This window comes from Columba livia, chromosome 2, assembly GCF_036013475.1.
Source record: "Columba livia isolate bColLiv1 breed racing homer chromosome 2, bColLiv1.pat.W.v2, whole genome shotgun sequence".
NCBI lineage: Eukaryota > Metazoa > Chordata > Aves > Columbiformes > Columbidae > Columba > Columba livia.
The window spans coordinates 110,648,494-110,664,165 of record NC_088603.1 but is presented as its reverse complement, the minus strand read 5'-3'; the positions used below and the strand labels follow the sequence as shown (position 1 = coordinate 110,664,165).

At 35.3% G+C, this 15,672-nt stretch overlaps 1 protein-coding gene across 5 annotated transcripts in view; it reads right to left on the bottom strand.

Annotated features, from left to right (window-relative positions):
• Nucleotides 1-15,672, bottom strand: part of DLGAP1 (DLG associated protein 1) — a 410,661-nt gene that overhangs the window by 313,166 nt on the left and 81,823 nt on the right. For 2 of the 5 annotated variants that reach the window (XM_065053244.1, XM_065053242.1), the window contains exon 2: nucleotides 14,595-14,736. The exons of the other annotated variants lie outside the window; for them this stretch is intronic. The gene's annotated coding sequence lies outside the window, so the exon portion shown is untranslated. The remainder of the gene's footprint in view (nucleotides 1-14,594; nucleotides 14,737-15,672) is intronic. 5 annotated transcript variants of the gene reach the window in all.

The window sequence follows — 15,672 nt, the reverse complement described above, 5'->3', positions numbered from 1 at the left end:
GGTCAAGCAGCTGGACTAGATGATCACTGTAGGTCGCTTCCAACTGAAATAGTCTATTGCATCCTATTCTATCTTCAGATCTTACAGATGGAAGTCTGAGACTGAAACTATAACTCTGAAAGACAATTCTATCTAGCAAAGAGTGACATGGTGATTAAGAAAGAAAATATCATAAAAAATAAGCCATTGCTTGCTTGAAGATATTCAGGACAGTCATGTTAAATGAGGTATAAACTGCAATCAAAATCACAACCATCAAGCTGGAAAGGCTGGCAAAGAAAATGAAGACAGGAGCGCTCTTCTGGTGTGAGACTAATGCACACTGAATACAGCAGCAGTGAGAAGACTAAAACCTATCTAATGCAGATTATATAATGCTGTATAGTCAATCATAAAAGAGAGCTTTCTTAAAGTTTGAACCATTAGTGTTCAGGGATGCGCTCAGCTGAAGCAGAAGAGCAAGTCCTTTGTTCCTTACAGGAGTTGCCCTGTGGCTTCTGCAGTGGTACCAGCCCCTGGTGCCATTTGGAAACTGAGAGGAGTAAGACACTTGGCAGGAAAGGAAAAAGGCACGTGCAAGAATAAGTCTAGAAAGCTTTTATTTTATTTGAGGCCTCAGCTATGCTTGATGTCACAAAGGTAATAAAGATGGAAAAGGTAAACAAACACATTTTTCTAAGATGTTGTGCAACTTTACCCTCATATTAAAGAAAAATTGCTGTGGCACAACAAATCTGATTCCTTTACAGTATAATTTTGTCTCAGAACTATTTTTATCAATGAAAAAAAACCCAAACAATGGATTAGAGTCAGAATGATAAATTATCATATTTTTACTTGTGATACTTGCAATCAAGTATGAAAGGCAGCTACCAAGAACATCAGCTATTGATGAAGCTCATGTTGACTTTACACTCAGCATTTAAGAAATCAAGCACCAGGAAGTCAGATTTCTTTTATTAAGGCCAGAGAATTCGTAAAATAAGAGAAATGGCTTTCAAAGTTTTTTCCTTCTCTTTGTGAAAACTTGCTCAAATTTTATTCTTCTATGTACACAGATTATGCCAGCAGAAGGCATCCTATATTTTTATTTTACCTTCCTATAAGACCTGATTAAAAGCAGTAGTATAAAGTATGCAAATGACACATTGCAAGAGATGATGCATGTACTGCAGGGGGTACACTGTGGAGTTCTGTGATGTTCATGTTTCTGCATAACTTGATTTATCCATTAGCAGATAAATAGGAACTGTTAATACTCATGAGATGTTTGCTCAGGAAGCTGGAGTGGCCTAGGTTGTTCTGGTTCATTAACAGAGAAAGCGTTGCACAACTTCTCCTCTTGCATAATAGCCCACAGATGGGGTCTTTTTGGGACCAGCAAGTCTGCTCTATGCTGCTCTAGCAGCAAAACCCACTTGAATTAAATTATCCAATGATTAGGAATTACTCTGGCCAGGGGAAAAAAACAAAACACAACACAACATAAAATAGGAACAATGAAACAGCCCCTCTTCTCCTCTCTCCTGTGCTTCTGGGGCTCAAGAAACACTTCTGGGAACTTATATATTGTGCCAAATACCCATGTACCCCCAGACATAGCACAGAGAAGTCCTCGTGCTCCTCTAAGGTGTCACATGGCATTTGGCTGATGTTTGGCAGCTCAGAGTCACAAAATCACTACATTGGCTCATATTTGTCATCATGCTGTCCACTCAAAACTTTAATGGTTAAAATAAGGCTGATCTGGAAGATTCTTCCTATATAACACTCTTCTAATTTCTGCAGAGACTCACATTCTCCTTCTGTCAAAAAAATGTCCATGAATCAGCATGAAGATTTCAGTAGCAGAGAAGCATACAGTTTTGCATGTTTGTGCAAAGGTGTTTCGAACAACACATCAACAGATTTTTGGGGAAAAAAAGACAGTAGTTCTGGCCCTCAAGACTTTATGTTTCTCCAAATTCCCCTATAGTTATAATACATTTAATTTAGACAAAGCTTATTTAGAAGCTGCCAGCTTTAAAGGAAGCTTGGCAGAACTGTACAATTCAAAAAACATGTTAATGATTTGGGGCTTTAAACTGCTCTCCTACAGATTCAGACAAGAAATATGAAATTATTTCTGGCCAATGTAGACAATTACTTCAATGCAGCAGTCTCTTTAATTACAATTGCACAAATTTCCCATTTCGTATGGCTATTTTTCACCCTGTTATTTCTGAAAGTACAAAAGGAAATCAGTTCTTACTCAAGCCTATCACTGTTTACTCTGTTTACAGGCTGAGTGTATGATATGCATCTGCATAAGCTCAGAAAAAGACCGTAATTTTGGTAGACATGATAAGAAAGAACTTCCCATAATAATTCTGTAGGATCGATTTATGCTGTCATGAGCAATCTGGACATTTTATACTTTCTATTTCTACATTTTTCTTTGGGCACTTTTTCTTCTGTGAGATTAATTTGTTTAGCATTTCTAATTTCTAGTGAATATTATATTAAAATATGCTTAAAGCTAGGAAAATGTGTAGAAACAATCTAAGATTAACTGCAACAGATGCTCAAATGCGACTCAGTTTTCTAGAACTGTGCAATCTGACAGAGCAGTAAGGCACGCTAATGTATAGAGGAGAACTTAGAAGAATGCTCATCATCAAGAAAGATCTGAGGTGCCATAATCATAATTAGTATGAAGTCCAAAATGCAGCTTCAGACTCTTGAGATGGAATTCTAGTGGCATACAAGAATAAACCTGAAGAAGACTTCAAAAAATAAAGAGGCAGTAGAGGTAGTCTAGGTTTTAATTTTACATATGCTGTCTATATCTCATTGCTTATGCTCGCTGCTTTCCTACTGCACTACTTGCTCAAAGACAACACCACAGGCAGTGAGGCAAGATGCAGTGGAAACACCGATTACACAGCCCCCATTCTCTTTGGGATGCCAGGTTGCAATTGAAACGTTCACCACTGCTTGGGTGAGTAAGACCACCAAAAAGGGAGTCAATGTCAAAACAGAACTACAAATTTTGACACTAAATCTGGCAACCTCACCTGTGGCTGATCCAGATGTGAATTAAGCCATGAAAGAGTCAAAAATAGTTTTACCGGTTTTGTCCAGCAAGAATTTGGTATAGACTTCAGGTGATGTCGTGTTAAAAATAGAGCTAACAACAAAGATGCAATAAAAAATATCCTACTTCTTTCAGCAGAATATAGAATACAATAGAAAAGGCAATAGTAAATGTTTACTATACAATACAGATGAAACTATACTACTATACTATACACATGAAACAAATTTTTCACTGGCTACCAGCAAAATCATATTGCAAATACTTCATAGAAGTACACCAATTTTCCTTTTTTTTTGTTTCTTTTCATATCCACAGAAGAACTTACAGCTGCCAACCTGAGGACAAGCAGACAAGTCTCAAGTGATCAAAGAGAAGTTCAAATCCTTTGGGGCTCAGACACTAACACTAAAAAGCAGCATATTTCATGTTCACATTTTGATCTACTAGTCCAGATTTTCATCTTCACTTGTCCAGACTAATACTGTCTCTATTTTTCACTTAGCTGTAGTCACACTTAGAAATACACAACTACAGCAAAGACTATCAAAGTTTCTAATATAAATTACTGCACCACAAATGACATGGTTGGATAAGATGCAAGTTACATTAGAAAAGAAAATGATTGTTTCTGACATTTTTCCTTTAACTATAAAGGTGACTGAAGAAAAATCAATCAATAATTAAAGAATTTCTTAGATTATATATTATTTTACTCCAGTAAAGATTTTTTTTTCCCTTTCCCACAATGCTTATATTACCAAGAAATCCAAACAAATCCTCAAGTAATAAAAAACCACACTGGTTTATTTTTATTAAAAAAAAAAAGCAGGGAAAACCACAGTTAATTGAAGTGATTTACAATGTGTAAATTTAGAGATATTATACTTAAAATTTATTTAAACATGTCCTAATAGGTCAGTGAAAGTGTTTTTGTTGGAACCAGACCCTAAGCAGTACTACTGCAGAAACCAGTGGAGTAGAAAATCGCTTAATTTAGATTATACAAATTAAGAAATGTATATGTCACATAATAATTCCTTGGAAATTACACATATGCATTATACATTATGCATTTTGTATTTAACTGTTTTCAGGAACTACCAGAAAGTGTGATTGATAGAACACAATTTTCAGCTACCTCACAGACACCAATAACAAAGCATTCAGTCTGAACTTTGCATAGTTCAAGGCATCCACAGTATATTAATTCGTGGCCAAAATACTATCTGCTGGTGTGAAAAGATGATAATAGCCACTTTTGATGTTCATATTTCCTCTGAAGAGTAAAATATCTATTCATCAGAGAAAATGAAAATTATTTTCCATCATCATGCATTACATAGAGCATGGAGTTATTTATAAGGATTACAGTTTATATTCCTATATGGCACAAAGAACACCTTATTTCCTCATGCAGTTTTCATAATTCTATTGCACTCTAGGGAACTGTCCTCTTTTCCCACCCAAACGCCCTTCCCATCTATCTCCCTCTTGCAACACTGCAGAGATGCTGAGCCAGGAGAAGCAAAGAAGCTTAAGAATGAGCAATCAATCAACAACTATGCTTGATACCAAAAACTCACTCAGAATAAAAAAGTTATAAGACAAACTGGCCACAGTTTATGGTGTCACAGAACAATAGAAATCTAGTGATGAGTAATTAGCATCCAAGAGCAGATGAATTCAGCTTTCAAATAATAAGAAGATATTTTTAATAGTAGGGACAATTTACCAAGTATTGTCCACAGTTGCTCCATTCATGAATGTTAAAAATCCAGTATAGAAACTTTTTAAGATGACATGCTCATCTAAACTCAAGACCCCAGCTACTGTAAAATATCCAGGTCAGCCGTCCAATATTACTCAGCTTTTTTATTGTAAACTCTCAAAATATTTTAAAACTTATTTTAAATTGTAACAATTTTATAAGGTTGTAATGCAGTATCAGAATTTTTAATAATACACCACAACTATAAATGGACTGCAAATTGCTCACAGCTCTGAGTCATCTTCATTTGTGAAATATAAGTAATGCCTCCTAAAGCACATAAAACTACTGCATCCACTTAAGTAAATACTAGAGATAGACTTCAAGGCAAACCAAAGGCTTGTCAACAAAATTCAGGCATTTGTTGAATCAAGAATGTAACTGCTCAGTATGTTGCAATGACTTGGTATTTTCCAGTCAAAAAGCATTTAACTAGAAAACTTTTATTTGAGAAAACTTATACTGTAGAAAACTTATATTTTGGGTGGAACTATGAATTTCAATTCCAAATTCCAGTTCGCCTTCCAGCCTTCAAGTTTTTTGTACCAAATGTTTTTAGTATGGTTTGGCATGCCTTTCTCCCAGAAACTTTCAGTGTGTTTTAAAAAATTGGAGCTCTTTTTACAAACTACACTCAAGATTCAAATTCATTTTGCTACCTATGAAAAGAGCTTATATAATTAAAGCATCTTTGATGACACTCACTTATTAAACAAGGTAAAGCTTATTTAAGAGCTTGTTTAAGGGAGAAAAAGTCTACTTAAGTACTACCAAACATAACACAGAACTGCTAATCTCCTTTCAATTACTATTAGCCTATTATATTCCCTTCAGTTTCAATACTCAAATATGTAGATACATTACGTTTCATTAATATAGATGACTGAGGAAGCTGGGGTGACTTCATTTAGGAATTACAAAAAAGGTGCTGAATGCAAGAACAGTAAGCATGTGAATAAATCTGGGATAGTTTACTAAGTACCTTCAACAGGGAAAATCCCATAGTAACATTAGATTTTTTTGTTATTTTAACTTATTAACTGTACGTTATGACCTGTATATTAGCACTGTTTAATTCTGCCTCATATGTTACATGTTCTTACATGTTCTCCTGTGGTGTTAGCAGCTACAAGAGTTCATCTCAACTCTATCATGACTATTTTGTAAAATTGAATTAATATTTGAAACAAAGAGTCTACCCATCTATAAAAAAGTAATTTCTAGATAGCAACTTAAGTTGAGCATATTAGTTTCAGAAGCTAAAAGAAAATATTTCAAAGTGATAATTTCGATGCAAATATGAGGGAAAAAAATACATCTATCACTATCCTTTTCTCACTTTTTCGGAAACCTGATTGACTTTCAGGACAAGCTTCCAACGCAGAATAACTTGTTTGAGAGAAAAGTAGCTCCTCTGTTTTAGCAAAAATAATCTCCCCACTTGGGAAAAAAAAAAAAAAAAAAAACAATAATTATAGCTAATAAAAAAATAAACTCTAAGGAATTTAAAAAAAAATTTCCTTCTAATTGTCATCATTCATAATCGGTTTTGTGAGAAACAGTATACATAGTGAACATAAAGAAAGACCCACCTCTGTTTTACTTCTACTGTACTTTTTGTCAGGATTAGAGTGCTGATGTCTAGAAACATGGTGTTCCTACCATTGCAAACTGCTTTTCTGGAAGAACCACTCTATAGAACTTACCCTATAGAAGAGCAACCTTAACCAGATTTGAATCCTAACTCCTGTGTCAATTCTGTGGCATATTTGCAAAGTAAGAAAAAAAAAAGAAAAAGAAGAAGCAGTAAAACACACTGCTGTCCTTCAGACTAGAGTTCTCAAAGCTCAAAAAAAAACACACTTTAGAAAGAAACATGTCTAGAAATTTCTACTCATGTACTGCAAAATTGTCTATCAAATCCCTTATTTCAGAATGTAAGGAAGGAAAGGAAGGATTAGTTTCTTCGATGTTTTAGTGGTTAACCATTGCACTAAACTGCCTAGAAAAGAGATATTCCATTTGTAACAGATATAGTTAATGAAACAAGCTTTCTAAACCCCATTAGCGTATTGTAACTCTCAACTATACCAATCTTATTTGATATCAACCCATTTATTGCATAATGCCCTGAAATCCCTTGTACCTCTCACTCCCACACTCCCATGCATACTCTAGCCTTCCATGTTTCTTTTAGCAACACAGTATTTTTTGTAGTCTAAATATCACCTCAAGATTAAAACTACAAATTACTGTAACTTTAATATTCCAATACTTAAATTACTTTTTGTGATTTCATTGTGTTATGCACTTATCACTGATTCAAAGGTAGTATTAATTCCAGAGGTGATCTATAAAGTTATGAATGTAATTTATAAGAATAAATCTTATCACTATCTTTCAAGATATCACCTCTCCTAAAGACAACATGATTTACTGACTTTGCTGACCTATTTTTCTTCTAAAAATTTAGAACTATCAGAAATATTTAATGACTTGATTTGAAGTGCCGAAATGGAAGCATGCCAAAAAGCATATTAAAAAGCTGTTTTTTTTCCAGAAGAATTAACACCCGTCAAATTAATAGGTTTTGAAGTGGAAGACCTCATGTTCATTTCAACTTGCAAGTTTGCACATAAACACTGTAAAAGGAATGTGCCTTATTTCTAAAGAAGCATGAAAGCACCATGACGGTTTCTGACTGTAAGATTTGCCTGCAGTGAGTCTTTACTATGAAACCTCCATATCCTTTTTACTTCAAAAGCCAATCATGCATGAGAATTAACCCCTCTCCTTTAGAAATTACTGGTTGTAATTTAGAGAGATGCAAAAATATAATTCAGAGGCTGATTTAGCTATTATGTCATTTAAAAAAAAAAAAGCCTACAAGCTTTGCCATACCATTTCCAACCAAGAGGCCAAATGCTAACAGCCACAGTTTCCCAGGTGTGTCATATCAAAATTGGTCTGTTTTGCAGCTAAGATACATAACACACCTTCAGCCTCAGCATGACAGAACAAATCACAATCCAAATGTTACATCTAGGATACTTTGCCTGATAGAACTTGATGCAGGAACTAACAAAATTATTATTTATTTATGAACACCAAACTTTTTGAATAGGAATTCAAAATACACACTTAGAGTACCACTCTCACTAGGATGCCATCTTCTCTAGGCAGCACAGTTGCAGATGACTAGTGTTAGCCTACCCGTGGGGAAAAAACAAACACACATCACCAACAAAACACACACACAAAACTAAAACCCCCAAACTACCACCGATTTTCTATGAAGACAGGCCATATAGGATTAAAAGGTAACATGTTTGTAAATATCTGAGAAATGTCAGCAATGTTTCTGCTGAAGAACATTTCGAGAAAATGTCAAAATGCATTAGAAGAAAGAAAAATCAAAAATTAGGTGAAAGATGCAGTAAGGGAACAAATAAATGTATCTGTATTTATATATATATATATATATATATATAATTTTTTTTCCATATAAACAAACCTCCAGCTAGAACTAATGACTGTGTATAACTAAATACTTTAAAAATTAGAAATAATTAACATTATCACCCCAATTCCCTAGAGAATATAAAAAATGTCGACAAAGAATTCCTTTATTTCTTAAATTATTTATAAATGCTTTGAAATGTCTTCTGCATGCATGCATTCTCCATAATGATGTGTATATTTATGCAAGTTTATGCTATTGACAATGTATTTGATTAGTTCAAGGTTCAATCAGAACAAACTTCAGAGGCTGAAGCTTGAAAATAATAGAACAGAACTAAAAAGAAATATTATTTGAGGGTTTGGGACCCGGATAATAAAACAGCAAAATGAAATAAATCCTGTGATAAGGTTTTAGTGATTAGCAATTGCACACAACTTGCTTTACTTACTATTAAAGGGAAAGTTCTTGAAACAAACTAAATAACAGTACTGCTGTGATCAAATGTTTATGAACTATAATGGCATGCTTCTCACAACATACCATAAGACAGTGTTACAACAGTTGAAAGACCGTTGACAGTGTTAAAAAGTATGGAAATAATTCTGGGACATGGCCAATGACAGAAAAAACCCCTCATTCTGATATTAAAATCAGCTGACCTGTATTTTCCTGAATGTATGACTGAAAATAGTTAAGTTCTTGCAGACACTCTAAGATTTTGACACAAGAAAGAAAAGTGCCTTTGGTCATTTTCTGCTATCTGTCCTGGTCACATTCCAGTAGATTTTTTTTTTTTTTATTAACTTGTAGGAGAAGCTCTGTGGCATTATGAACACACTCTAAATTGTCTGTGGCTGTTCTTAAAGTAACACAAGCTCTAGAATCCTACCTAATCTTTTTGCACATGTCAGGCTTTTTTAGGAAGGAGGTTACCATCTCAGTATTACACGGCCTCTGGTATAGGAGCAACCAAAATTCAAACACTCACAGCCACCTTTCTACTCAAATATGAAACAGGCTTACACTAAATAACAAAGCAAGATCATGGTTTCTGTGTTCCACAGCCTGCTCAAATGCTGCTCTTCGAATTAATAAAAAATACATAAAATTCACTATTGATTTTATTATTGTTCTGTGAAAACTATGCTTTACTCTTGTATTTATTTCCATTTTTCTTTCTTTAAAATCATAATTTTTATCTGAAACACAACTATAACACATGTTCTCTATGTACCATTTTATATTCTTTAAAAACATGCTTTCTTTTTGCTCATAGGTCAAGGAAATTGGGACTTTCTACTTCCCTTTTCATTTTTACAAGCTATTTTATAATAGTGGCAAAGGCAAAAAGTAATTCAGTATCTTTTTGTGTAATGCAGCTCTCACCCTATACAAATATATCATAATTCAAAATTAAGTAATTCTTTTTGCATAGGCAAGGCTAGCAGTATGTGCTAGGTTACCTGTAATATGTCTCTTCTGATTAAAGAAATAAAGAACGGGTTTAATTAGGGAGCTACAAAAAGCTATTTCAATGTTTCCTTAAATATATAGGGAAGTTTTTGCTCCACTGAGATGGGGAGAGAAGAGAAAAAAATACTCTAGAATGACTTGAAATTTCTTTTTTTTTGGGGGCTTTCCTAATCTTGAGGAAATGCTCGATTTCTAGTTGCAAATCAAACACTTAAATTTTCTTACTCTTTTATGTGTTTTTACCTTGTTTCACTTATAAGGAAGTAGGATTTAATTTTTACAAAAATATTCCCAACTTTTCACAGAAAAAAAGGCATAATATTCACAAAACAAAAAATCCCACCCTTGAACCTTCTGCTGTTTTTTGTTTGGTTAGTTGGTTGGTTGTTTTTTTCTGTGCCTTCACAATGTTGATTGTAACAAGAAATGACAAACCATTTTAATTATCAAATTTTATTTTCCATTGTACTACAACTGTTTAATTCAATTAATTTTGTGGCCACTTTTGTTCCCTCCAGAAAAAAAAAAATTACTGTCCTTGCACCTTCAGAGTTAAGGGGAAATAGTTCTTCCGTCCTTATCTAAATTGACTTGAACAGAGAAGCTATTGGCTTCACTTCTTGAAATAATGTATTGTAAGATTATATGAAAACGCCAGTAGGACATTAGGCAGTTTTTAGTCCAAGCTCCTGCTCCAAGCAGGGTCAGCTGTGAGACCAGACTTGGTTGCTCAGTGCTTTGTCCACTTGGGTCTTGAACACTTCAGAGAACAGAGCCAGCGTGATATCTTTGATCAACCCAACACAGCACCTGGCTGTCCTCAGAGGGAAAACATCTGCCCTTATATCCAGTCTAAACCTTTGTTTCAACTTGTGCTCATTAACCTGAGCTCCTGCCTCTGCACCACAGTTAGCCAGCAAGTTTGCATTGGCAGCTGTTTCAGCTGCTTCAAGCCAAATTTTCATGCACACGCCCTTAAAAGCTGGTATAATTTAGTAATGTCATACTCCTAACAAGGGACCACAGTAAACAAACAAGACAAAGCCTGGATGACTTCCCTTACTCTTTCTAATTCTCTGTGTGATTCTCACACCAGTGAGGCTGTTTGCTTAAAATACAATAAAGACACAGCTACATGTGATGGAGTTCATTTTCAGATTAACATACCCAATATCTGTTGTCTAAGTGCAAGAAAGATGCTTAAGTTTACTGTTACCTAGACACCTAAGGCCCAGTGCAGTTGCCCTGGAATATTCCTTCCTGGCCTCCAGCTATCACTTCAGGAGGCTGCAGGTCTCCTACAGGTCCTGTGTCATATTTATTAATTCCACATGGATATCCTGTGCACTGCCACATTTCAAATGGTACTAGTGGCATACGCAGGTCTCAGTGATTCGAACCTACAGGAGACAGTTATTTGAATCATTCTTTTGGCTTGTCTACCACAAAGGCATACAGTCCATTGATTATGTATTAGAATTTAGACACCTACATATGCTTGCATTAAAGCGCCCTCACCACTAACTGAAGTGGCCACAGCCTAAGGTCAAATCAAATGTCAGTGCTATATTGTATGCATGAGGACGATGCTTAAAATGATATTACCATATACTGGAAAGCAACTTTTTCACATTTTGTATCAGGCCTTTAATGAAATGCACATTTAAGACAAACTTTCATGTGAGAAAGTAACAGTGTTTCTTTACTTCTTTCTCTTCCCTGACTGGTTCATCTCAGGAAAGACTACCGTTGAAACAGCAAGAACTAATGAAGTCCAAACATGGTCCCTGAGGTGGGGAAGATGGGAGGTAGAAATCAAATCACACCCAATCTCTAATTCCTGCTTCATGTGAGTCTAATAATGATATGTTGCTCAGTAAAATGTCAGCTATAACATACAGAACTACCATGCACCATTTGAGAGAAAGAAGATAAACTAAGCTCTCAAATCTTCATGACTTTCATACTTCAGGGAATACTAAAAAATCCTTCCACAAATCATTCTCTCATCTCAAGAGCAGCAGAGATTTCCATCTGTTGTTGAAAATTTTGCTTTGAATTATACTGGTAGTCCCTGCCCCTAAAAAAGCTCCAGATAATTCTGATATCTTCTATTAATACTCCTTCTCTCTAGTAAAACTATAATGTGAATTTTAAAAGTGCACTGAGAACATTGAAATCTGCTTTACAGATGTGGAAGAACCATGAACAAGGAGTGAACAGTTAAAGATTTTAAGGAAATATCCTAATGTAGTCATAAGCAAACAATACTCCTGAGATATAGGCTTTTCTATCTGTTGGGCTTTTTTCCATCCATTCCAAATTTCTAGGTCTTGATCTGTACTTCTCATGCTTTACTAAAGTTAGTCTGTTTTTCTCAGCTGGGTAACCTCTACATCCCAGACAGACACTTAATTCTGCCTTATACTGTCAACCTTCTTTTTGCCATGTTCTTTGTGAACTCCAGTGATGCAAAACCCAAATGTCCAAACTACACAGAGGTGCAAGCTGAGGTTGAGGCATTGCTTTGATAGTACTTTAGGTAAAACTGAATGAATTGTGAAAATATTCAGCAGACACCTTCATTAGGTTCCTTGAAATGAATGTTCATGCATTATTCAGTTGACTTAAAGTCCAATGATTCATTTGAACATTATCGCAAAATGATTTGAATAAACTATTTTATTATATTATTCAAACCACCATTGGCTATAAGTATTCTGAAGCCATTTGGGTGAATTCCTAGATGCCCTCCTAGGTTATCCTAAATGTTTCTCTGAAAAATTTTGTTGTGTTAATTTCTTGTATATCTAGGCCAATGCAATTACTGAAAAGTAGTACTACATTATCTTTCTGAGAATTGTGGGGGTCTTATAGATCTACAAGAAGGCTATGGCTGGGGACCAAACCCATCATATAACTATGACAAATGCAGTTGGTTCTAAAGTACCTGCACAAATTAATACTAATTGTGTAGGGAATATAATGAGCAACACTGTGGGATGCCTTTATTTGAGGAAGTCTTCATTTCACAAATGAATAATGCCATTTTCCTTTATGATATTTTGAAAAATGCATGTTTATGGCAAACTGTCACTCTTATTCAGATTTAGAACCTAGAAACTACAGTGATGGTTCCTTGGAAATGCTTTAAATAGATAAGATGGGTTGACTGACAGCATATTCCTTTGAATTATTGTGAAAGCACCAGATCTATCTAAATCGTACTGTGAAAAAAGTGGAGTTAGAAGTTATGTAACTCCAAGTTGCTATAAATTGCTTCTTGTTGAAAGCTATATAAAACATTTTCAAATCTGTCATGTTCTACCTCTCCTGGTTAAAAAAAAAAAATCTAAGTTAAAATGTCCAAGAAAAATATGAGTCAGGCTTATGTGGTTAAGTTGGAGCAAAAGGTATGCCACTAGGAAGACTGGATTCTCCTTCACAATTAAAAACTTGGTCCATTTTTATGTTCAGAATGTATTTATTACAGGAAGACATATTTTATTAGGTTAGCTAAACCAATGTATCTAATTCAGCAACAAAACCAGCTCAGGTGTACTCCTCTTCTCATGCACATGCTGTCTTCACTTTTATTTTAAGCGAAGCTCATTTCTTGAATATAGATTGTATCTACCTTCTTTCTGCTAGTGATATTCCCACGTGCCCTCAGAACAACCTATCTGACAAAGCAGCCAGGAAAATGCATTTTCTACTTCTCCTCCCACAGCAGCACGCAAGATGACTGCACAGCCACGGCATCCCCAAGAATGTGCTCTGCAACATCTGATTGGACCTCTGGTCTTTGCAAGAGAACAGACTCAAAGCTTGGACTAGTCTGACCTACCACAAAGCAGGAGGAATGGACTATAAACAGTAAGGGAGCATGAGGGAGCCAGAAAATGCTATATTTATAGTGATGGGAAGTGAAAAAATTAGCACAGTGGATGGCAGAAGACAATACAGGGATTAAAATTGTGGGGCAGCACCTGAAGTCTGCTCTTACTGGTCCTGAGATTAATCACCATCACAATAGTAACTATAAAACCAGTCACAGTGTGATGAATGTCATGTCCTTTTTTTCCATCCTGAAATATATATTTACATTTATATATGAACTCCTTTTCCCTTTTTGGCCTCTTTTATATATATATATATGTATACACATACATTATACACACACATTTTACAACTGCTATTCTGATTCTTTTTTTTACTGGCAGTGAAATTTTACAAGCCTTTAAAAGCCTCATAACAGTTTCACTGGGACCAGAGAGTGAAACTACTACCAAATGAGGTTTTGAAAAAGAACAGTCAGAGAAAGCACTCATCATTTTCAGGACAGAATATCCCTATGCAAAAACAACCAACCAACCAACCAAACTTGCTTACTAACACAGGCACCTTCCTCATTAAAACACATGGGCTTGCAAAGCAAAATAAAAGGGGTCACGGCAGAAAAACATTTGATATGTTGAAAGTATGTATCACCCAGCACTGAGTACCACTCTGTGATTATATCCTGTCTTGTACTCTGAAAAACAACAGCCTCCTACAGCAATAAAGACAATTATAAACAGCTATAATTTATCCCAGAAAATCTCTTGGCTACTTAGAAAAATACTAGAAAGGAAAAACAACCCCTTGCTAGTGAAATTAGGTGAAATTAGCTCCTCTGATGATCTGTTCTTTAAATTGGGAAAAAGGAAGGGATATTTTTTTTTTGTTCAGCATGATTTATTTTTAGACTGGCAATGAGACAATGTTAAACAGAACTGAAGCTCTGTGGGCACCTTCTGAGGTTAAATTACCTTTCATGCCATTTGCACAGAAGACTGTTTTCAAGCAGCTTGAGCAGATGGTTGGGACATCATTGTCCGTTTACTTGTATCCACAAAGATAAACGATGGCTCTTTGCAATCCTGAACAATATGACCCTCGTGATGCTTTAGGCTGCCAAGACAAAAAAAAAACCCCAAACAAACACACAAATAAATATATAGTTAGCTGAAGAGGAGAAAGGAGTTTTGATTAATGAATTTTCATTTTAAACTAGTAAAATCTCATCTCATCCTTACCAAATATATATCTGTAATCTGGCATTATTTTGCTAAAAGAAAATAATATATTCCAGAGCACTTGACGAAGTAGGAGATGCAGGTAAAAACAAATCATACGGAGTAACTCTGACTGCAATAACGATCTGACATCACTGCACAACTGCTTCTGTTACATACAGCATTTGCTGGAGCGTGCTGCCAATTAACAACCATTTCTGCTTACTGGGCCACAGAGATGGACGGAGATTTCCAGGCTCAAGCGAGAGCAGATAACTGCCAGGGCACAGCGATCCAGCCAAGTATTGGTAGATAAGGTAATGAAAATGGGAGAACAGGCTGGATGTGGTTTTTAGCTGTTTTAAGAACTTCCCAAACTTCTTTGAGAGCACCCTGGTCAAACATCTGCAATGTGAGCATGTTGTCAATAAGCAACTTGCTAAAAAAGTGCATTTATTGAAGCAAGTTACTAATAACAAAGATAAATTTAAAGGATTGGAAACAACACTCATAGCTATGAAGAAAACTCTGAACTTTTAGGAACAATCTTTGGGATTTAAGAGTGAAGTGATAAGATACTGGTCTTTGCACTTGCAACTAGTAATTGCATGACCTATCACTCTTAAAAGCTCCTCAAAGAAAAAGAAAAGTGAGGTTGCTGAGTATGGAAAGAACCAGATGGAATCAGTAAAGGGGCTCAGACACCGAGTTCAATACACACAGCAAAATAAGACAGAATTTGGTTTAGAAAATAACAGTGAAATTAGACAATTATGACTTGCCAGGCATTCGATATCCTAAAGCCAGCAGGTACTGCAAAGCATTTCATTAA